This window comes from Camelus bactrianus, chromosome 4 (genome assembly GCF_048773025.1).
Source record: "Camelus bactrianus isolate YW-2024 breed Bactrian camel chromosome 4, ASM4877302v1, whole genome shotgun sequence".
In the NCBI taxonomy this organism is placed as follows: Eukaryota; Metazoa; Chordata; class Mammalia; order Artiodactyla; family Camelidae; genus Camelus; species Camelus bactrianus.
In genome coordinates this window covers 104,615,960-104,640,875 of record NC_133542.1, presented here as the reverse complement: position 1 = coordinate 104,640,875, position 24,916 = coordinate 104,615,960, and positions in this window count along the sequence as shown.

Genomic DNA, 24,916 nt, shown 5'->3' with positions numbered 1-24,916 from the left:
CTCTGAGTGACTGCTGAATGTAAGTTTATATAATTTTTGGATTGCATAATTGGATACAACTTATGTTTTCTCCTGTTGTAAATATCAAGTTGCCTATTTTCCTACAGGTGTTTACTAAGACCACATTAATAATAACAAGAAGGAGAAGGAGGAGGAGGAAGAGAACAGGATAATCTCATTTAAACATCACAATACTCCTATGTGCTAAATAATGTTATTACCCTCATTTAAAAAGGGGGAAAAATGGATGGGCAAGGGTTTGCTTGTACTTTGATCATGTTCATAAATCAGTTAGTGGTGGATTCTCAATTTCAACCCAGGAATCTGGCTTCAGATACCCAGTGCCAGGCTTCAGTATCACTCAAGTCTCCCTGTATCCTCTACTAGTATTCAATCCCCTGGGTCCTTCAGACACGATATGGCCTCTCTCAGGAAAAAAAAAATGTGACCATGGAAACAGGGGGTTTGGAGGTATGGAGAAACCACTCCTACAGCCTAAGTCAGGACAAGGCATGTTCACTGGGAAGTGAGAAGAAGAGATCTAACTTTTGAGAGGACAAATCTCCTTAGCAACTAGGACAGGAATCCAACTAAATGAATCATAGAGTCACTCTGTCACCGGATTAGACAAAGTTTCCAAAAATCACTACATAAAGAAAAAAGAGAGAATACTTTTCATCCAATCTTACCAACAAAATCTGCACATTCTCTCCTTTCTCAGCATGACCTAAGATGACTGGGCCACAAAGGCACAGTAGACCCTTCATGTCCGTGGGCTTCACATCCACGGGTTCAGCAAATTGGGGATCAGAATTATTGAGGACATAAAATATTTCAGAAAGTTCCAGAAAGTAAATCTTGAATTTTCAACACCCAGCAACTATGTACATAGTATTTACTTTGCCTCGGGTATTATAAGCAATCTGGAGATGATTTAAAGTATGCAAGAAGATGCCCATCGATTATATGCAAACATTACAGCATTTTATATAAGGGACTTGAGCACCCTTGGATTTTGGTATCTTTGGGGGTCCTGGAATGAACCCCCCAGCACACTGAGGATGACTGTATTCTTGACATTGAGGATGCCATGATCCACTATTTAAACAAATATATCCAATGCATGTTCTATGTAACTTTCCAGAATGAAATTATCTTTAGATGCCTGCAAAAGAGAGGTCAAGCTATAAACATTTTCTAAAGTCTTCACCCTCTTAACACAGTGCCCAGTACTTAATATGTGCTAAATAGATATGTAATTTGATGCAGTATTTGTTTATCATTTAAATATTTCTTTTCCAGGATTTAATTATAATTAAGTATTGTAATAAATACAAGAAATGCAAATAGGGTTCAGCACTTGGACAGCTTGAACACATCTAATTCATACAGAAGGCCGAAGCCTTTATGGCTGGTTTCTGCCTTAGCTGGTGTTATGAAGCCCTAATGAGGGTGATGGAAAAAAGTGTGTGATAGTGTGACAGTATGTGTATCAAAGTATCTCTGTGTTACTAATAGTGTTCTCTTCATCCCAATGCCAACAGCTTTAGACCAGATGGAAGGATGTTCATAGGAAAGAAACAGATGGAAATTGGAATACCATTTGATGAGTTTAGTAAAATCAGCATTATTGAGATACATATATATGCTTAATATTTTGAAGTGAACAACTCCCAGTTCATTGACAGAAGTGATCTAGAGATTACATTTATAAAGATAGGTAATCATCTGTGTGTACAAGTGGTCTAAACACGCAGACCAAGCAAAGTATCAAGAAAAACAGCAAAAATGCCAAAACAGCATTTACTTACTACAGACATTTCAATCAGTCTGCAAACGGCCCCGTCAGCCTGTTAATTGCCCAAGGCCTTTAACAGCCAGCAGTGGGCAGTATTGGAAAAAGCAGAAGTTGCTCCCCTGCTAACATACCATGTGAGCTCAACGGTTCTTCCAAATCTACTTTTCCTCCATAGTCAGGGAAGACGCCTCATTCTGTGATGACTTACAGATCCCCTCAGGCACGTGAGCAGCACCGCATTCAGATACCCACAAGTCTGTCATCAATGAAAAGTTTGATAAAATAATGACTATCTGCCCCATATTTATGTAAGCCCTGCACGCTGCATTTGACAGTTACGGAGACCTGATGACACTCCAGACACACAGATTATCCCACGTAGTCCTGACAGCCACTCTCTAAACCAATCATGATTATGAGCTTAATATTTTAGTCACAGAACCCAAGGTTTGGAGCTTTTTAATTTAACTCCCCAGCTCCGCCTCTAGCATCTAGACTAAGCCATTATCCTCATCTCCTGCCGCATCAATTACCCCCACCCCATTCTCTTGATTCACCTTCTTCTAGCATTTAGCACCTAACATCCTATTTTATATACACTCATGATTTATTTATTGTCTCTCTTCCCTTTCATCACACCAATGCCAAATTTATGCCTTCTAGGTAGAAGAATGGGATTTGATTGTAGGAAAAAAGTCTCTTGAAAAAGTAATTTTTTTTCCTGACAGAAAGATGATGATTTCAAATTCCGCAGTTAGAGGCTTTCAGCTCTGTGGTCACACTGGATTGAAGTTACTCCATAACTTGAGAATTTTACACTGGAGTTTAAACTAATTACTTACTTGACCAATGTATAAACATAAACTTATTGAGCATAGCTTTATTTAAGGTAGTGTGTTAGGGGTATGGGAAATCAAGTTTAAAGTATGATGATATTTCTGCCTTTAAGGAGTTTATAAGCTATAGAAAAGTAGGCTACAACACTGGATTCTTATTCAAAAGATATCTGTTTACTCTGTTGCCTACAGATGTTTAATGAGTGTCTACTATGTGCCAGACATAGTTCTATTGCTAAACACAGAGACTCAATAAAAGAGATGCCCTTCTCTGAATTCATTGAGCTTGTGTTCCAGTGGAGGGAGACCAACAGTGACAGCTAATACAGGCTGCCAGATGGAGACATACATTATTGGAACAATAAAGCAGGGAAGGGATGGAACGGGGGCCATCTTGGTATCTTGGCCATTTTAGATAAAATGGCCAAGGAAAACCTCACTGATAAGGTAATATTTGAGCACACACCTGAGAAGATAAGAGAATGGATCATAGAAAAAAATAGCTTTTCATCATGAGGAAATAGAAATGGAGTTATAACCCAAAATAGACGATCTTCACATGGGAGAAAACAATAGGTAATAATAGAATATTCAAAACCAGGGTAGTAAATAAAATTGTTGCCAATTAAACAGTCATCTGTTCCTCTGGCCGCTGCTGTCCGGCTACTTCAAACGGGATGAAGGCAAAATAATCATAAATACATTGCTCCCTAAGCTGTAAACTCACAGATCTCTGAGTCAACTAACTCCCTGAAAGGAGTCGGGGACAGAAGAAAGTTACATCTAAACACACAGTGTTGCCATCCACTGGATCACACTGCCCTTCGGCTTTTTCCACAAAACAAGTTTAGCTCCAGCATAATGTTGTGCATCACAGAAATCCTATCCAGAAATTCTGTCTTTAGGCATTTAATGGCATTAAGATCTTTCAAATTGAAAGTTAATCTTTACCCTATGCTAAAAACAAAGAAAAGATTAAATAGCCACATATTCTGAACTTTTTCCAGGATTCCCCTGATGATTTTTCTTCTATTAAAATTAATACATTTTAGGATTCATACATAGGCAGAAAACATCCTATAGGAACTACACCAAACACAAGAATTGAAAAAGCAAATACCCAACGCAGTGCATGACCTATGGTGGGACTCATTCATTTTTGTTGAATGAAGGAAAGAATGAGTGAATGAATGATGACTGGAGATACAATATTTAGATATTGGGAGATTTAGTGACAATTATAAATCACAATTAATGTGCAATCCACTTGTTTACAGCTAATATATTTCTTAATGACCTTCCACCTCTGTAATGTATCTATGTATTAATACACTGTCACAGGACACAGCACGCTTCTAATTTGTAGATTTTTTTCATGCTAACCTTGTAATCAACACCTTATTGACATACTAGGAACTGTTTAAAAAAAAAAAATGAATGAGACCAGAAGTGCAGAGCCAAGGTGAAATCTGGCTGGAGAGAAAAAAAATATTTCTGGGATAAAAAGGAAAGATAACCTATATTACATGAAAGTAAATTCAAAGGTAAATTATTAATTTTTTTCACTGCAGAAGATGGTGAAATGACTGATTTGTTCCCACAATATTCTATTCTTTAAAAAAAAAAACCAACTATATGTCAATAAGGACTTTATCCTCAAAGGAAGGGAAGCCACAATCAATTCTTCTCTGCTAAGATTTTATGGTCAAGTCTTCTGACATATGATTTTTTTAATTTAATAGTGTTCTGTAGCAGGTGGAATTTAGGCACTCCTCAGAACTAGCTCATTGGTTATACCAAAAAAGACACTGATAATTAAATTTACGGTATTGAACTTTCATAGTCATTTTAGCTCTGATGTCTTTGATGGCCCCACCTCTGATTTGTCTCTCACCAAAACTAAAAATATAGCATTGTACACTCTTAATCATAAGGATAGTGGGAAGAAGCTGCAGTTTCACTTCAGCTTAAAAAAAAAAAATAGCTCAATTTAGAGCAGAGGCTTTATTCCTGGTGATTTATGTGTACCTTTCTACCAGAAAGGGCAGAGAATGGTCACTGTTACTAACATAAATAAAAAAGTCATAAAACTAAACTACCATTTCAAAACATCTCTCCATGAGCATGACTATTAAATTTTGATTTAAATACCAGTAAAAGTACAGCAGTAAACTCAATGGCTCAGCAAACTTAAAACAGAATACTTCTTGTATCTTTCCTAGTGTTCAACTTCCTAAGTACATTGTCCTGTGAAACAGCCTAGAATTACCAATGCAAGGTCCACCTCCTTTTCCTTGTATTTCTCCATGTGTTCTAATTAAGATGTTCCATATTTAATTTAGTGGATTTTTGTGTTACTTGGATTAAACCTAAACAGGAGATAAGTCATCTTCCCTCACATCCACTCCTGAAAGTTGTTTATTTTAAAAATACACAGAAATAATGTAAACAGTACAAAGTATATACACAGAAAAATAATTCCTCCATCTATTCCAGAACGAACTCCCACTTTACAGATATTACCAGTATGACTGAAATATCATTCAAATTTCCACACATTGTTCCACAGTGTGCACATCTGTCTATGATACACACACAGAAGTGTGTGCACATGCACATGTGCAGTGCGTTTATTCATATATTTTTCCACAAATGAGAGAACTTCTCACACATTATCATTTAATTGGCTTTTTGCCCACTCAAGCTTAACTCACATTTCTTTTTCAAATGGTACTTTCAGTTTTGCCTCATCCTTTTCGATACCTGAAGGCTATTCCATTTTAGGGTTTCTCTAGTAATTTATGTAGCTTTGTTCTAATGACTAATGCTGATGGACATTCCAGTTGTTTTAAGGTAGACTCCAATTACAAGGCCGAAATAATATCTTGTGCATACATTTTTGCCTTTATATGCTAGTGTATCAGGATACATTTATAGAAGTAGAACTGATGTGATAATTGATTGCTCTTGTTTTGTTTTGTAGAGCATGTTGTAGCGAACAATGAAAGCAACTCATGAGTTGCGAGATGAGATTCTCATAGCTTAAAATAAATGTTCAATAGAATTGTACCAACACCTTTATAACGTCTGCGGCATATCCAGCCTTACCTCCTAGTTAGCTGTCTATTACAATGAAAAGTTTGGCTATTTGATCTCTGAATTTTATTTGATTTGGAAAAACCCTTTGATTAAATAATTTGATTAAATAATGTACTCAGTGTTAAGAATATGATCCTACTAAACTGCATTTAATTTTGATTTCATCTCTTAAGAAATCAAAATGTGACATAGATGGTACCTCCCATGCAGCCCTGATTACAGTTTCCAAGAGGGCAAGTGTAGTGGTAATTGTCTCATTATTTCTACAGCATGTCGCACGGTGATTTGTAGACTCATTAATTCCTCCCTGAGTTGAAAACAGTATATTACCTTCTCAAAGAGACCTTAATGTAAGAAATGGAAAAATAGCATGTTATATAACTGTAAGGAATATTCACTATATATCTTTTTTTTTTAATTCCTGTGCTTTGCACAATATCTAACTAGTACAGAATAGTCAGCCTGAAAAAGTATGGATTTATGGTTTCCTCTTTCAAGACTCAGAAAAAATAGTATTAAATTTAATTATCAATAGGGCATCTTTCTTCATCATAACTTTACATATTTATCATCTTTGCAAGCTTGGGGGCACAATTAGAACTTAGGTATGCATCGATGGTAAAGAGGAAAGCAGGTAAAGGGTTTATGAGAAATTAAAGGGCATAAATCATATTAATTTCACAATAATTGTTCCACATGTCATTCTAAAATGTTGTATCTGCAATATCTGTTTAAGCAAAAAGAAAGATAAGTGTTTCAATGGCATGTAAAAAACTGGGTGAGTGAAACACCATTTTTAATGCATGTGAAAATTTTACAAGTATGACATTAATTTTATTATTTAAAAGATGAAGATTGGGTGATAGACTCAGTAGTCTTGAAGGTATTGTATCTCATATACCAATAGAGATGATGAGAGTCACGGCTACACATTAAAGAAAAAAAGGGAAAAATCTTTGAGTAGAGCAAATAAAAGCTAACTACAAAAAAGATGTTTGAGAAGATTTCTGCTGTCATCTGGTGTGACTGATGACAGTGGAATAGCTGATTTCAGAGTAACTCTTTGGTAAAATTCAACCAGAAAAAACTTTGAAAAAAAGATTAAAATAAGAAAAAAATTTAAGACAACTATTTGAAGATGCTGGGAGGCACCAAGACAGGAGTTGGAGGACCAAGATCCCAGAAACAAGGGAGGCCCCGAGAAGAGAATCCAGCACTTGGTATAGCTTTCACTCTTGAGAAATTGAGAAACTTAGACGTTGCAAAAAAAGTAGAAGCTTGAAAATTAAGGACGTAACCAGAACTTTCGATGGCCTCACAGACCTGGGAGAGTATTTTGATTTCAGGGTCCTCTGAGGAAGAGGGCTGCTGGTAAAGACCTCAGGAGTTCAGCTTAAACCTCTAGGGGGCTAAAACGCAAGGTGTTAGAGAAACTAAAACTGGAGCAACCCCCGGAACAAATGCTACAAAAACACTGTCGACGTCTAAATGTACACCAAGTGAAAGTATTATCTGAAAATATTATTTTAAATTGGGCACCAAGCAATGATATTTTTAGACAAACGACGACTGAGAGAATTCATTATCCATAGGACAAAACCAAAGAAAATGCTACAGTGATTTTTAGTCAGAAGGAAAATAATTCAAGATGGATGCATGCTGATATATGATGAATGATAAGCAAAACAAAGATTAAATATCTGAAGAAATCAAAATGAATACACACTAATTCACACAGTAATAATAATAACAGCATGTGGATTTGAAATATAAATACAGTTAAAATATGTGGCAGTAGTAAGTTAAAGGCAAGAGGCATTAAATAAATTTGAAATATTAAGAAATGTATAAAAATAATAATCCATAATAGACTTTAGTTGATGAGGCATGTTGTAATTTCTATGATGTTGGTATAAAATTGTAAAAAAATGAATACGAGGAAGTTAATAGAGGAGAAAAATAATCAAAATAACTTAAAGAAGTAAAAATAATATAGTACACATTGAGCAAATGTAAAACAAAGAGCAAATAGGTAGATTTAAACTTAAGTATGTTAGTAATTACATTAAGTATAAGTGGCTTAAAAATATTGCTTAAATTTATATGTAAAATAATCTAATTGTCAGAGTCCTTGCAATCTACTCTTGCAAATATAAGGAAAAGGGGCAATTAAATATCAGTGAAAACTAGAATGAAGAGCAAGGAGGGGGACATAAACAGTGCAGAAAAGGAAAAGCAAAGCAAAAGAAGACCAAGTAAGAGAAAATGAGCATTGGAAAATGGGGAGAGGGCAAGATAGGTGGGAAAAGAAGAGACCACATGTGAAACGAAGAGCTAAGCCATCTACGGTAAAATTTACCTTCATTTCATAATCAGAAAAGGAAATAAAATATTCCAACCTTCCTATTAGCATTTTTAGATATTCTTTGCAAACATCTAGTAATATTGGCTTCAAAGTTTTCATTTATCTTGTATTTTAAAGCTAATCGAAAAAACTCTCCAAGGGAGATGAAAAAGATACTCCTTTATCCCAGAAAACATTTTTTTAATATATGATGCATAACATTCTGTAACATTCAAGGTATTATAGTAAAAGTCTATAGCATGGCCTGACATTTTGATAGATAGCTCAAATTATCTGCTATAAAAGAGCAAAGCATCTCTCTCCTCTTGATGGGTTTACTCTAAGGTTTCACTTTTTTAGCTTCATCAGTCATGTGGTTCATGAAGAAATATGATACCCAGATTTAGAATAAAGGACAGATGTCTTCTCATGCACTATACAGTACGGACTTACTCAAAAGACCTTGCAAAGATCAACTTGGGATTCCACTTCTTTAAATTAATGCCCTAAATAGGCTGGGCACAGTGAACTTGGAGTGGGAAGAAGAATAAAATCTGAAGAGGCCAATGAGTTAGTTAATTTAACTGCTATAGCAAGGATGGTCTTAGAGCCCAAATACCTAAAGTCACAGCATTTCTAGAACTAGGAAAGCCTTATTATTCATCTATGGTAACTTGTTAATTCATTTGTCAGAGAGAATTTATTTCATGTTTACTTTTTATCAGGTACTTTTTTAGGTGTTGGAAATTGCAAATGTAAATTTCCCCACTGATCCTCAGATACCTGTATGAAATAAAAGTGCAAGTAAAACATCACAGACATGCATACACAGTACAGTGGAATCACAAAGAAGTTGCTGATTGAATTTAAAGGGATGAAATGGGTCAGAAAACATCTTATGGAAAAGTCAGCTTGAATGGAATTCTGTGACTTAGCAGATGCTGTCCAGTTGGGCAAAAAGAAAAGGGAATTCAGTTAAGAGCAGATGCCACGAGGTATGGAAGGAGTGTGGGAAAGGAGTAATGTTGGAGAGGTGGCGAGACGTACAGGATCCTTGGCATGTTACTCTAGGCAATTTATACATCTCATCATCCCATAGAAAATGCAGAGCTTCTGAATTACTAATGTGGGGTGGGTGTGCATGACTAAAAGTGGATTTTATCTAGATGACTATGGAAAAAAGATCAGGGGTAAATTTGAAGAGTGTGAGATTCCAGGGAAGGAGACCCATTAGGCAATTAAAGATTATCACAATAATCCAAAACTACACTTGTTGGGGATAAAGCATTTTGGGAATGAGAGAAGCTGGAGATGGAGAAGACACATACTAGAGACTATACAAAGAAATCTTACACATAGTGAGGATGTGATTTTTTTTTAAATATTATCAAGTGATGTAAATTTTTACCAAATCACTAATTTCCAGGTTTGCATAACTTTAAGTGGGAAGTCGGTTATTTTCAAAATTAATTGCCTACTTCTTTATAAATACTGTAAGTATATATATATATACGATATAAATACTGTTAGATGCAGAGATATCTGGATTAATGAGTAAATTTGTGCTTTAAATGTAATCTGTCATTAAGCAAATAATTTCCATCATGGGATATCAACTGTGTTAGTGGAAAAAAAAATTTTTGAAATCCCAGTCTGTCCCTTCCCAACCCCCCCACCCCCTTGCCCTGGCACTCTCTTTTATCTGTTCAATATGTTATGTCAAAATTAGCAACTCCTCGTGACATACTTTATATCAACAGAAGTGGGTATGCAGGTATGCAGGTATGCAAAGGACAGGCAGTTGCTTAAAGAAGGGAGAGTGTATTATTTTACTTTCATTTCTGCATATATGCCTTCTTCATCTTAAAGGAGAAGAAAAACTATTGAAGTGATCAAATTCCACATGGGAGCACTATTAAAAACGGTGAGAGAGAAGATCATTTTTTTATCAAATTAACTCTGGCTAAATATTTAATAATATATACTTATGAAAATTGCCCAAATTCACTTTTTGAATGGATAGATTTTATTTATGAAACTAAATGAATGAAACTCAAACTGCATTTTAGCTTAAAATGCTTTGAGTAAGGCTAGGGCAATTTACATATTAAAAGTGTACGAAGGAAAAGAACGTTAATAAGCAGGGTTTGAATACATGCAAAAATTCCTTGTCTTATAATGAAATCAGTGTCTTAAAAATAGCAATGTTAATATCCTCTTGATCATCTCTCAGGGAATGCTAAACACATTAATAGTGAAAGAAAGTTTCAGAGCTGAGTTTCCAAGTGTCTTTCAATATAAATTGTATCATTTGTCCAATCTTTTTCACAATTATTACTTAAAACACATGCTTCTGTGATTGAAACATATGTAAATACATGGGCTTCTCTGTATTTTGAAAGGTTTAATAATTTTAGGTTAGAGGTCTTGTCTATATATTTTTTCACTGCAAAAATCTTACTCCAGAGTATTGGCTCAGTAAGTTTGCTGGATGACTGAACCAGAAAACAAATTTCACTAACTCAAGGATACGTGGAATGACAGTGCGATAAACTAAGATAGTACAATGATTTTCTTTTACCAATGATCATCAATTGTGATATAAGATAATACAATGGAAATTAAATGTAAGAGAAACATACACGGCCAAGTGAACTGGGAAATAGTATAATGCGCGGGTACCATTACAAGGCACCATGTATACGTTGAGAAAAAATTGAGAGCAAACTCAGCACACTGAGTGTTTTGCCACAAGACTAGAGACTTGACACTTCTCTAAAGTAATCACATGCTACCAGCAACTGCACACACTTTTCTTCGAATTAAATAGTTGCCATCTGCTAAGGTACAACTCACTCTTATGGTCTGGTCTTGCAGCCTAGAGTATTGTAAGGCATTTTGAGTCATTTTCAGAATTCTCAAAGTACTTCCTTCAGGTGAGAAGCAAATATTGAAACCTTATTTCACATCTGGAGATTGAAGAATAAAATCGCGAAAGGAATTATTTATTTAAAGTTAAAGAGCAATGGCAAAGTGCAGCGAGATACTGATTTTTGAGTTTTGTTGTAGTAAGCAACGAAATGCGTACTTTTGGAGATGAGTTTAATGACTGATTCTGAAAAATGTTCCAATGCAAGAAAACCTCACATGAACGTTGTCATTAATATGACATTGATGACTGCAGTGCATTTGGATGTTTAGCAACTTACCTATTTGGGTGATCATTTACCTTTAAATTATTACAGTAACCTAGAAAAAAAAATGGACATTGGGGTGGGGGGAGTCCCAAGCTTTAAAATCTATCATTACTCTTCATTTGTCAAATGACTCCCCCTTTCTGATCCTATTTGGATAAAATGCTAGTAGAAGGCAGATGTTTAGAAATTATCAGTCTTCTAAATAGAAGCTTCAGTGTTAGCCAATGATCTCCACATGTTTCAAGGATCCCAGACTGTGTTGGGTATGAATATGCAAACGATAGAGGGTTCTGTGTTAAACGCATCCACACGGTGGGAGGGGCTGAGTCTGTGATTGAGACAATAGCTAAAAGCAGTGGTCCTTAACTATGAGTAAATTCTACCTTGTGACACTTGACAATGTCTGGACAAGGACATTCAAGACAATGCCAAGACAGGGGGCAGGGCATGCAACCAGCATCTACATGAAGTGAGTCGAGGCCAGGGAAGCTGCTGAGCACCCTACAGTGCACAGGAACACACCCACAACAAAGCCTTACCCAGCCCAAAGCGCCGACAATGCCGAGGCTGAATATACCCGGTCACAGCTCAGGGCTCTAAGAATTAGTCCGTGGCTAATACAGAACATGTGAATGAGAAGGAGCAACAGAGCCCTCAATACATCCAGTATTTCTTGAGGGCCAGTCCAGGAATAAGAGCAAAATAAAAACTGTGCCAAACTGTTGTTGAAGTAATTGTTCATTATTGTACAATATGCCTTTCATAAGACTAGTATGATAACGTTTTTCTCATAATTATTAATGGGAAATATTTTTCCCTCTCTTAAATAACTTATTTTTTGAGAATCATTTTTTCCCCTTAATTTTGCCTTGACAAAAATATGAAGGATTTATATTATCACATGATACTGTCTAATGACTGCTTTAAATTAGTTCGCTGGTGTCTGGGTTGCCTAGATCATCTCTACATATCCTCTTTTCACATCAGCAGTCTTACCCCATTTCCTGCCTTTTATGTTATTTTGTACATAACTAGAGGAATCAATTGTACCCTCTCCTAGAATAAAGAATTCAAAGAGTTCTTAGAATTTTGTCCTCTTAATTAAATTCTAAGTTAAGAAAGTTACCCTTGAATATAAACTTGGAATTGTTATGAAATCATTAAGGTCTGAAGAAATGTAATAAAAGTATTATTCATCATAAAATATTGTTAATTTTCCAGCTTGTCAAAGTTCTAATTGTTTAATGTTACTAACAGAAAAAAAAGAACAAAAAAAGATGAGAAGGGAGAAATACTGATTAGAAAACTTATACTGAACATGTGAAGACTGAAGAGAGATTGAGAAAAGTGTATTTCAAAATTATAATTGTTACATAGATGAAGCCAAAGAAGCATGCCCTCCCTTTTGACATTAAGAGGCTTTCTGAGGCAGAACAGATGGATTTGGGAGAAGGGACACTGGAGATTACCTGACTTAGTAGGAGGCAAAGAGGTGACTCTTGCACAGTGTGTCTTATTAGCCCCAAGAGAGACAAAGACACACTAGGAGAACACACCTGGTTAGAGTTGTTGACAGTATATTAACACTTGTCATCACTCCCCACGCTTAAGAGAAAATAGAGAATTCTACAGCATGGAATCATACCTGCAAGCATGCCAGTCTGCAGCTGTGGGCTTTGTTGCTATTGCTCAGGTCTATGGCTTGATCCTAACTGTAGCCTGACCAGACAGGCATTTTCAAATGATCGCTCTTTTTCTCTAGCTAATCCTACAATATCTCAAATTCCACTTACAGCATATAACCAGGAACACATTTGAACAGAAAACATGCAGATTTTTCAAACTTATTTTAGCACTCTTTTCAACTATCCTAAAGGCAAATTTAAGAAATCAAAGGCAAACAAACAGAAAATTCACAAAGAGAGAATCCATGTGAAGATAACAAGAGTGGCATTTCTTTGGTATGATTTGAGTGTGAAAAATCAATGTAAGAGTGGCTGAGTAGAGTCTCTCAAACCACGAGCCATTGTCAAGTTGGCCAGTTTAATAAATAAAACTTTTTAAGATAACCCCTTAAAAAGGCTTGAACAAACTCACTAGACTGTGACCTTATTAATTACATGCCTATGTAATTTACATGTAGTGTGAAATCATACTCTTACTATATCAGCATAGTCTTTTAATGGCTGTTTTTTGTAGTTTTATATTGCTTATTATTTGAATTCTTTATATTCCAGTTCATTGTTTCCATTCTTAGTTGTACTCATTACAATCACTTCTTCCTTCAACCTGAATTATTTTCTAGTTCTTGTTAATTCAGATTTATTCTTTGAATTTAAATGCTTAATAGTTAGATACATTTGTGGACACTTTAAAAAAAAACTTTAATTTTTCTGGTTTTCTCTCTTTCCAACAGTTCTTAACTCAATGCCAAAGCAGTGCTACACTCATCTTCTTGATTTTCCCTGTGGGACACAGTTCTCTGTGAAGAGATATTTTAAATATAAAGTTGTAAAGAGATATTTGTCTTTAGCATTGACTCATTCAGAAAGATGCTGTATCAAATTTTTTTTTTCCCTACCATCAGATGATAATCACCGGCTAAGTTTAAATTATCTGTGTCCACAGAAATACACAAATTGTTTGATGTGAACTTGCCTTTTTAAGGTAAGTAACTCAGGAGTTAGATTTTCAAGTAACTTCCAGGTAGACCAAAAATTAGGTGAGACTTTCTGTCATGGCTACGATTTCTCAGGTTAGATAAGATTGATAAAATGAAGCGCTAAGGAGATGAATTCTACACACTGACCTCCCAAGATCTTAAAAGAAACATTATTTCTGCCAAAAAAAACAAAAGTCAAGGGCCAAGGTATGGGCATCTAGAAGAAAAATGAAATAGCACTAATGGAAACAAGACTTTTATTTTTCTATAAGCTAAGACTTCATGTGTCCAGTAGATGTCAGAGCAACTGAGAAAAGGGGATAATGGCAAAAAAAATTTCCAGAGATTGTAACATCTTTAGGTTCTACAAACACCAAAATGTAACAGAAGCAACAATGTTAGAAGATACAGATACAACATTCAAATGCCATATTTAACCATCATATGCCACCTGTTTGCCTATTATAATGCACATATACTTCATGAATCAGCTTACTGAGAGAAATGATAATGACTTCTCTTCTCCCGAATGAAGTGCTATGCATTCCAAAGAAAACTTAAGTATTTAATAGATGATTCTATTATTAAAATGAGGAAACAAGGTCTTCTATTGTGACCTGGAGAAGAATGCGGTCTCAGCCCTCTCCCCTTTTCTCTCTACTCCACTTTCCACATTGATGAGGGAACTCCTTGAAGCTTCCTGACAAATCGAAACTTCTTGATCACGTTGGGCTCTTATTCAAGACACATCCAAACTCAGCATCCTTTACCGCACCAATGCCTTAATGTCTGGAATTCAATATGTTTCCTTAACCCACAGGTGTGTGTGTGTATGTGTGTGTGGTGGGGGAGGCAGGACTGTTTATCAGTGCGAAACAGGAATACAGTAATACAGAAAATAAATCCCTACCGCAAAGCCTCCAGGATCAATGGCACAGACCATCATGGCTTTGGAAAGTCTCCTCTCTCACCTGGATTGCCAGGAACAAAGAAACTCAACATCTTCAGGAGCAAGAACATGAGATTTTACAATATGCTTTATCTTCTTTTGAATAGAATTCTCAATTATAGTATGTCATTGTATTGATTCATTTTTGAACCTGTTTTTAATAACCCACTGCATATGACAGTATGGCCCATCACAGCCACCAGCTCTGTAGGCACTGTGAGCCTAGAAACTGGAAGGTAACTGCCTAACTCCTCATAATAAGAGAATCATTTTAAGCAGTGAATTGGGTTTTATGACAAAAGAGAATTTTCAGCTTAAAGTCTCTTATATGAAATCTTCCGTTAATTAAATTTCTTAATGTAACTCTCTGCTCCAGTGATGGCTAGATAAGATATTCATGAAAAACAATCTAAACCCTTGAGTAAAGTAATATGTTCAACTCAAAAATGATTAGAGAAAATTATTCACAACTATTACAAGATTAAAAATTTTCACATTTCATTTTAAATATATTTGTATATATTACATATACATGTATAGCTACATACATTCTATATATGTACATGCACACATATACATATGTATAATCTAAATCTGTCTCTGTATATGTAGTCATTTTTTTTTTACTATTATTTGATTAAAAAATTGAAAGGATCAATTATAAGCTATTCTTACGTGTTGTTTGCAGATTTATACTACTACCTATTTTAAAGGTTAAATATGAATCCTCTCAAAAAATTCCATTGAATCCTTTAAATCCCTGGAATATTTTCAATGACCTTTTTTGAAGAGCTGTTTAAGATACTTCTGCCAGAATTAAACATGAATTATAAGAAACAAAACCGTCAGGTCAAAACTAAGTAAGACACTTCAACTACTGCTGGAGGTCTTCAATTCCCAAGCCAAAAAAATATTCTGAATTTTCACATTTTAGATGTATCTACAGTTTTTTTGAAAATGTCAGTGGGCTTATTTGAGATTCTCTTTAAAATTAAAGTAACGGCCACCAGCTACAGTGGAACAGTAAATGCTACAGTAAATTCAACAGCAGAATGAATGTGCTTGTTGCTGAACGATGTATTTCAATGGATAAGTAAAAATAAAAGTCAGCCTAACGCTGAAGGCTAACACTTCAAGAGCACTGACTTCCCGAGCTCACAGTTAATTGTCATGTTTATTTAGAGATGAATAAATATACCAACACATACTCAATATTGTTAACACTTGACTGACATACTTGTATTTTATTGAAATGGGAAAACAGGATCATAATCAATAATGCTAACAGCTATCTTTGTACTGGGAGACAAAGGAGCCAAATAGAAATTTCATACTTTTCATAAACATGCAGTTTACTGAGTAAAAGGGGAAAAAACATTACACAGTGGATAATTACAAAATGTATTTGGAGAAGGAAGGTTTCTAAAAAAGGACACTAAGTTAATGAGATGATATCCCTTAATCTTTAAACTCATCATGGGAAGGAATTTTGAGTCCCTCCCACAGAAAATCCTTTCATATTATGGTCAAAATACATAAAATTGTACTGGATAATTTTATAAATTATCTAGAAGGTACCGAAGGTCAAAATGCATAAAATTGTTTTAACTTTGCTTAGTATAATGGAGACTTGGTTTCTTTGGATATAAACATAAGGAATCACATTATGAGCTCTGGTCAAGTTAATATAATAAAATCAAATAATAAACAATGTTCATAAGGTAAAAAGTTTATGAAAATCACCATATCAAAAATTTCACTCCAGGAACATGCACACAGACAGACACAACCCCACCTTGCACGGCTAGGGATTCATAATTTCCATAATCTATGAGTGAGGTCACTTCGGTTTAAGAGAAGCAAAAGGAAGATAAGAAGCAATCCCATCATTTCCAGTGATCTTTTGGACAAAGTCAAAGCTGACTGACTGAACTTTTGTCTTTTTCAATCTGTGCTGCTCTGCAGGGTCAGGACTTTATACATCTTGAGACAAATATTTCTCTTTGTCATCGTGTCATCTTGGTTTGTTTGGTTTTGCTGAAGTGAGGCAAAGACTCCTTTTATCATGAAGGTCTGTTTGATCTGAGGGGAGTGCACTTAGCAGGAGGTTAATTCTTCAGAGAGGACTTCCTTCTCGTCAAGCAACGAAAATGTAAGCTTCAGAAATCCTCTGTAACCCTTTCAACTCTACGTTTTGCTGTGTTTCCTGATAAAGAATACCATAAATTCAATTAACTAATCATTCCTCAGTTCTCTCTTATTTGTTACTGTATTTTTACTGATATAATGACTTCGATGAGTCTTAATACCCTAGGGTATAAAATATATACTAGACTTATTTTGTCCGGCCACTGTCTCCAACTGTGTTCTGACAAACCTCCTTTCCCATCTCTTAACAACAGCTTGAGTAGGTCTTGTAACTGGTTGGTCAAGTCTAATGATTAAAATTTAGCCAACTTTTAACCATCAACCTCAAGACAAATTCAAATGTATCTTTCCCCTCAGTGCAGGCTTAACATATGAACTGAGGATTTGGGAGTAGGTCCTGGGGTATGTCCTTATCTTTACATATATTCCCTAACATCTTCTAGGCTCTAGAGTGATTCCACTACTGAGCGGAGAGGGAGAGGAGGAAAGGGTTAATGTCTCTCAACAAACTGAGTGAAGAAGTAATACATTTGTTTCCTGTTTGTTTTGTGTTTTGGTCAGTATTTCTCCAACACACTGTTCCTCGCCATGGGGGCCACAGTCAGGGAAGACATAGTGCAGGTGTTCAAGTACTGTCTTTGGTGATATATATATATAATTATATGTATATATATGGCTTCTTCAGGGTACCATGAAAGACCTTTTCATTGCACAATTCTCTGCTATGAGAAGGATGTCTTAAAATCAACCTCTTACACCTCCCTTCATCAGTCATGATGGACAGTCCATTGTGCCACATTTATGGTTGAAATCCTCTACAAAGTGACTACAGCCTAGTTAATTTTCATGGTGATCACTCAAGCTACAGGAATTTCACAAATTCTTGACAAGGCAAATCATGAAACTTCAGGCTGTTGCTCCTTCTCTCAGCCCACTTCTTTCCAATTCACCTGTACTTGTTCAGGTAACAAACAAAAACTATGAGTGTTATATATTGTCTTATTTGATGCTCGATCCAGTTAAGAAATGCCAACACTCTCCTTTTCCAGACACTCCATCCAGCATTGTGAGTACTCCTCCTCCCTTGGCTTGCAGGATAGGAAACCATCCTTTGTTTCCCTAGAGAACACTCCACTACAAAGATGATCACTTAATTATCTCTCAATCCACCTTTGTCTGCAATGAACACAGAAAGGAGATTTGCAGGGTAGTTCAGTTGAAGCAGACATGGCATAGCAAATGTCACTTGTGAAATCCTGGGAGCTGACTGTTTTTTTGTTTTTTGTTTGTTTGTTTTTTAAATATGAGGATCATTTCCCCTCTTTGGGGCTTAGCCACAATTCCAGGACATTAGGAAAAAAATTCACTCAACCTATAATGCAATGATCTTTATTTTTCAAATCCTATTCAAATAATCATTGAGTTTCATATGGATAGATATTCCTCAAGCATATTATTCCTCAAAACCATTGATTTAAAATGTATTCCTACCACTGATATTAGAATCCCCATCTAGTAGATTCCCCAACTGTCACAATGACTAGAATGCTTCTTGGCGTATGAGTTTAAGTTGAATCATTGTCAGCGTAAGGGTCAATATTCAACCTAAAATAATGTTTTCCTCCTCATAAAAAACCATTTGATATGATTCAAACTATTACTTAGGAGAAATAAAAGGGCCCAAATAAGGACAAACAGAAAAGTGATAAAGTAGGTGAACTATATGAGCAGGTGAAATTATGTGTGGCTGCCATACTGTGCCTTTTATTTTTCGTATGAAGCCCTTTGCTTACTTTTTCCCTGATTTTAAGAAAAATACTCTTTATTTCTATTACAAGCAAAACCACAAACAAAGCCACACTTGACTACTGTGTCAATGCCTTTGGTACATGAAGAGGAGAATGTGAAAATATTAAGAAGGAATATCAGAGAGGGCTCAAGATGCGGGAGGGAAAATAGATCTGTTATTTCCTTTTGCTTTCATGGGGCTCACCTCTTGTCCATATGTATGTCCCATCTTTGCTCCTACAATCTTTTCTTACATCCCTACCCAGCTAAGCAGATGCCTACAGCCAGATATGCAGAACCGTCATTCCCACAATACCTTTGACTACCTAAGAATTTTGAACGCTTCTATTTTTACATCTCAGAACATGTAAGACCTATTTTATCTGACCCAGAATAACTCTGACCTTTGGATTAACTCTAAATTAAATCTTAACTGTTCTCAGATTTATGCTTTTATTAGATTATCTCTTTTGTTTTTCTCAAAGCCCCTTCTATTTCTAATAAAGGGAGCTTTCATTTCCAAATTCCTTTTTGAAGACGTGAAAGATGTCTTTTCCCAAGAGTTATCTGTGTCCCAGCAGAGCACTGCCAAATGCTTTCAGGTGGCATACAGGTGGATAAATAATGAATTTAATTACTGTCTTTATCTTTGCTATTTAGTACTGCCTACGTATCATTCAAGGCTCTTAGGTGGATGTGAAAAAAAAATGTACTGTGGTTGATTGATGTAAGAAAATATTTTACCAAAAATAACTGGGAAAATTAATGGATTATTAGAATTTTGGGGAAATCACATCAGAAAAAAAAAAAAAAAAGAAGTATGAGGCATACAGGTAAGCTAGCCAGCCAGAATCACCAACAGAGCCACATCAGAGAACAAGTACCACGAGGATTCTGTTTCAGCTGCTGTATCTGTTGAACCAGCTCCCCCAGAGGACACCACTGCCACCTGGACTCAAACCCCAGCTCCTCGTGTGTGCGGCGTCGCATGCTGCTCCTAGAGACCGGCGGCCGCTCTCGCCACTGCCTCGCACACGGTGAGGTCTCCCGGAAGGAATCAGCGCCAGATTAGAAGCCCAGTTCCGGTGCTTCAACCAGCAAGATGCTTGAGGGCTGGGAAAGCGCTTCCGATTCCTGTGGCACAAGGTATATCCTGTCTACCACCAAGACCCACAGTGAGAGGAAGTCCCTCAAAACAAGAAGGGGTTATACATGGCGGACAGACAAAAGCTATAAAATGAAAAAAAAAAAAAAAGGACTTATTTTTCACTAGGGCACCAAGATAAACTGTCCTTTATCGATCAGTTTATCTAGATTTAAATGACTTAATTTACAAAATATAAATAACAATTATGCTGGCACACCCGTGTGGCAGTATTTGTGAGGTGGTACTGAAATGCTTGGATCTTGAGTGAAAATGATGGATTACTCTGGCACCCGATGCTTTCAAGTCTACCGCTTGGTTTATCAGGAGCACAGGGGTTTCGGTCCTGTGCTTGTAGCGACTGCATCCTGGTTAACTCTCTTTTTTCCCCTCTGTAGGTTTATCTAACCTGGGTTAAGATGCTAATTTGAAGAATTCTGAGTTCTACATCCTTAAACCTCAAAGCATCACACGGACAGTATAATGATGATTTTAAAGCCAGGTAGGTCCTTGCAGAAACATATGAAAGTAATGACTGAGATAAAAGGTATGCTGTGACTTTAAAATATACGTAATGTTGAACATTCAAACTGCTGTACTACACTCAGTTCTAGTTCATAAATACTCGGTGAGTCAAAATGATCTTAGGCATGTCAAACACATAACAACTGAACAGAAAAGCTACGCAGTCTGCCTTGTTTCATTGAGGAATGTGGGAGACCATTCGTATCGAGGGTGACAAGAATAGTGGATAGTAAAAATAGAAGTATACATGTATCTATAACCACAAATAGCGTTTTTTCATGTTACCAGTTACAGAGGATTTGGGAAACACACAAAAGAATCAAACAGATGGAGGCTGATTATCAGCTTTCTTCCTGAAAAGGTGTTTGACTGCGTGACCACAGCTAGATTTCAGTTTATTATATCCTGCCTCCTAACATCCCAAGTGCCAGCTGGGGCTAGAGTCTTCCAGCTGACCCTAACCCAGTCAGCGGCCAGAATCGCTCCATCACCCTGTACTTTCCCTAGTAGTGAATCAGCTATAGTTTGGTACCTTAAGCTGCGTATGGAAACCCATCCCACGCCAACTGTGTGTATTGTGGAAGCCCGAGGAAGACATAGGAGAGTGTCTGTATCCTGCAGGTAGCCTATCCTACAAACAGAAGTAAAGAATTTCTATTTTATATTCATAGGCCTTGTTGCCAATATTATTGATCAGATCAGTGTGAATGCAGCTAATGATGTGAAATAAAGAAAAGGATCAGTAATATAACTCTAATATTTTCCCTACAAAGCAGATAACTCTACCCAGAATTAGGAAGACAAGAGAACGGCATTCTTAACACTGCTCAGCTTTGGTCTTCTCAACCCATCAGGCTTAGCAGTTCAGGCTGCTGTGGACCTTGAAGTTACCCCCTTGGAAGAAGAGAGCAGAAATATTTAATGCAAGTGTGCTCTCATTTTCATGAGACTACTCCCAAAGCCAACCACAGTTCCTTCACGCATCTTCCAGAAACCACTGTTGAGCAGGACAGTTCTTGCTCTAGAAAGGTCTGATCTATTGTATCAATTAAATTAACTTTAAGGCCAAGCTTCCCTGTGGCCTGGAGCTTCAATTCCTCTTCTATTACTCATTTCAGATAATGTCCAGCCAAATTGTCCAATACAGCTCCCCAGCCATTACATAATGGCAAAAATCAGCAATGTAAGCCTGATAGAATGTAGTCAATAGAACCCTCCTTTTTAAAATCAAATATCTAGGGAGACAACGAAGTCCAATAATAATTAGCCTTTTCTTGTAAAATAAAACTACAACAAATAAATGTGTTTCTTTTCAACCCATTTTCCTAATTCTAATCAATCTTGGCCATTAGCTCTCAGTCAGATACTTGAATGGAATCAAGGTTAATCATCAGCTTTGCTGATCATTTTTGGTTTGAGATTTTGAGAGTTAACTCAGAATCTTTAACATGTTCATAGTTTCAAGAGGCCAAAAAGGTGATCATGCATATAGGATTATTAGAGCTCACAAAATTATAAGTTTACAAGAAAACCCCCAGGGCCTACATACAACACTTACCCTAGGAAAAAGCAGTGCTTCCATTTCATAGTATATAGTGTAATCCAGAATCACATTGCTTACTCTTGTTGAAAAATGAAAGAAAAAGTAAGAGGGTCAGAAGTTTCTAAGGGATAAAGAGGAGCAAAGAAAACTTGGGAGAGAAAAAAATATTTCCTTGCAATTAGCCTCACCAGGATTTTAGTCTAGTTCATTCATCAAAATCCAATGAACCTAACACAATTGTGAGACGTCCTCCCCTGTCAAGTGGTTGGTTATGGTGCCAAGATTAACATATCTGAGAGAAAATCTGCCTGTGCTTTCTGCCTTCTTTCATAGAAAGTAACATCCAACACATTTCTCTCTTCTCAGAAAATTCTAGAAAATTGCAATTTTCAACTGCTTATAGGTAGAATCTTCCTCGTGCCACCTATTTAAAATCTCTTCCTTCATCTTCCTCGTTTGAACCCTTTTGTGGACATTCCAATTCTGCATGAAAAGAGGGCTTTCCCTGACGCCATCTCCTCTCTCTAATGAGCAGAATTTGGGGAGGCGTGCTTTTGACTTTGAGTTTTGTTATCATCTGCCACTTGTCTTGAAATATTTTAAAACTCAGAAAGACTTTGGTGTGGTTTTCTCATTGTGCTGACATTTCCTTCTGGTAGAGAATTACCCGTCATAGAATCCTCAACTGAAGCTTCTTTATTAAACATTTTGAAGATGGCTTCCCTGGGGTTCTAGTGAGGACAGACACCTCTGCTATGTGCCTCACCCCCACACTCCAGAAAAAAGCAAGTTTCCTTAAAATGTTCAGTTTTCCAGAATTGGGTAGCTCTGGCTAACTTCAATGACAGCAGAAACATTTTTACTGCCCAAAATGCACTGTCCTCCCATTTTCCATTTTTCTACTGTTTTACCCACACCTCTGTCTAGAAAACTCAGTTGTGTTTCTAAATTTTATAAACTCCTTAATTCAGTCTCTTTTCTTTTCTACTAAGTGTAGGGCTGCTTCTGTTGACTGGAGCTAAGTACTCATTTGTTTCCCCTTTCCTTGTCCTTTTATTCATCATCCAGATATTTTTTACCCTAGCGTACTTTTCTAGAAGTCAGAGGATGTAGAGTTTACCATTATCCATTTTTCAAATGCACTCAACTCCCCTGATCTGTGTAGCTCCACCGAGGAAACACAGCAGACCCGAGGTCACACACAGGCCTGGAATTAATGTGTCAGTAGCGTCTCCGGGGCTCCTGCAGTTCACCTCATTTTGGCAGTGACTCCTCCCCTCAGTGCTCCAGCTCCTTTCTGCTCCTGGCCATGGTCTCTCTGTGCCAGCATCACCTCCTGTAGTAACTGTGTTACCTGGAAACTCAGACAATAACCCTCTTATACACTTCCTCAGTTCTCTCTAAATTTTGTCTCTGCACTTCACATAGCTTTCAAAACTTTAGCGAGAGCACTTCCCAACTGCTCATGGTAGTGATTCCCTATCTGTAGCTTAAAAAAAAAAATTGGCCATTATGTTGTTTCTCTTTCTGAGTTTTCTGTGGATCCTTTCAATTCAAAACCATGCTCAGAACTTCTGTATGAAAAACCCATCACATGCTAGCTGGATATGAGTGGATGATCAATGATTTAAGACAAACAACTTTCTCCCTTTCTCCCTTAAAATAAGATATCCTTATTCTCTTGATCTCAGATAGAGTTTGAAATAATATAAGAGGAAGAAAATTAGAAGCTGTTAGCCTGATACCATCTGCAAATGCTACCACTAGAAATTTACAGCTACATTATCACACACTGTTCATCTGTATCTCACGTACAAGTTGCTGGCCTACATTCCAAGTGGAAAAGCACAACTTAGCACAGAAATTAGGGATTAACAGACAGCTTTTGTAGACTGTTTAACCCTGTGCTACTTGTAGGTAGGCGAATGCCAACAACCAAGGTGGCTGTTAGGTACCAAGGCCCCGGGATATCGTACCAACCAAAAAAATAACCACATGATGATGGGGAACAGCCACAGACAAAGTGGTTTTATCTTGTCAAGTAAAAGCTTGAGCTCACAGATGTTTCCTTCATTAATGGCTACATTTTGATCTATATACATATCACTCCATTTGCTCTGCTTGCTAAATATACATCCCACTCTATTTCTTATCGCTTTACAGACAAAGCATCATTTGTGGTGAATAACTGATCGTGTTTTCAACCACTGATACAGCTTGTGCTAATGGAGGAACATGCACACAGGTATCGACACAGAATCGTAAAAGATCAATAAACATATTAGCTTTAGTATTTTACAAACTGAATTAAAAAAATTAAATCAATGTTTACAGTTGGGTTTCTTAATGTTGCCTCCATTCTTCATGGCAGAGTGTTTCAATACATCACCTGAAGGAGGTAATTACCCAGCCATCTAAATTGCTGAGCGCTTAATGGAAAAGGTTTATGGTTAAGCCAGCCAAGCTCCAGTAATCAAGAACAAAGACCTCAGTCCCAATGAGAGGTAGCATGGAGACTCAGGGGAAGGGGGACGATTTCTTCCCTCTTGTGTGTGTTCAGCCTGCACGGATGGAAAATGGAGCTTAGGGCAGGAAGACAGAAACCATTTGTACCATCGCCATAGACAAAGCTTTTCTTTGGAAAAAAGAAAGAGGAATGGGTGAGGGTGTGGGTCACAAGTGTTCATTCATGGATGACGTGGGAACAGCTGTGTGTTTGTATATTTACTCTCTCCTAGGACATGACAGGAAGACAGGCCTTCAACCCCCTCTGCTACTCTGTGTTGGCTGCTTAAAAGAAAACTCAGGAGTGTGGCATCACCAAAAATGGTGCAGTAGGGCACCCCAAGGCCTGTCCCTCTGTGAAAGGAACTGGTGGCAAAA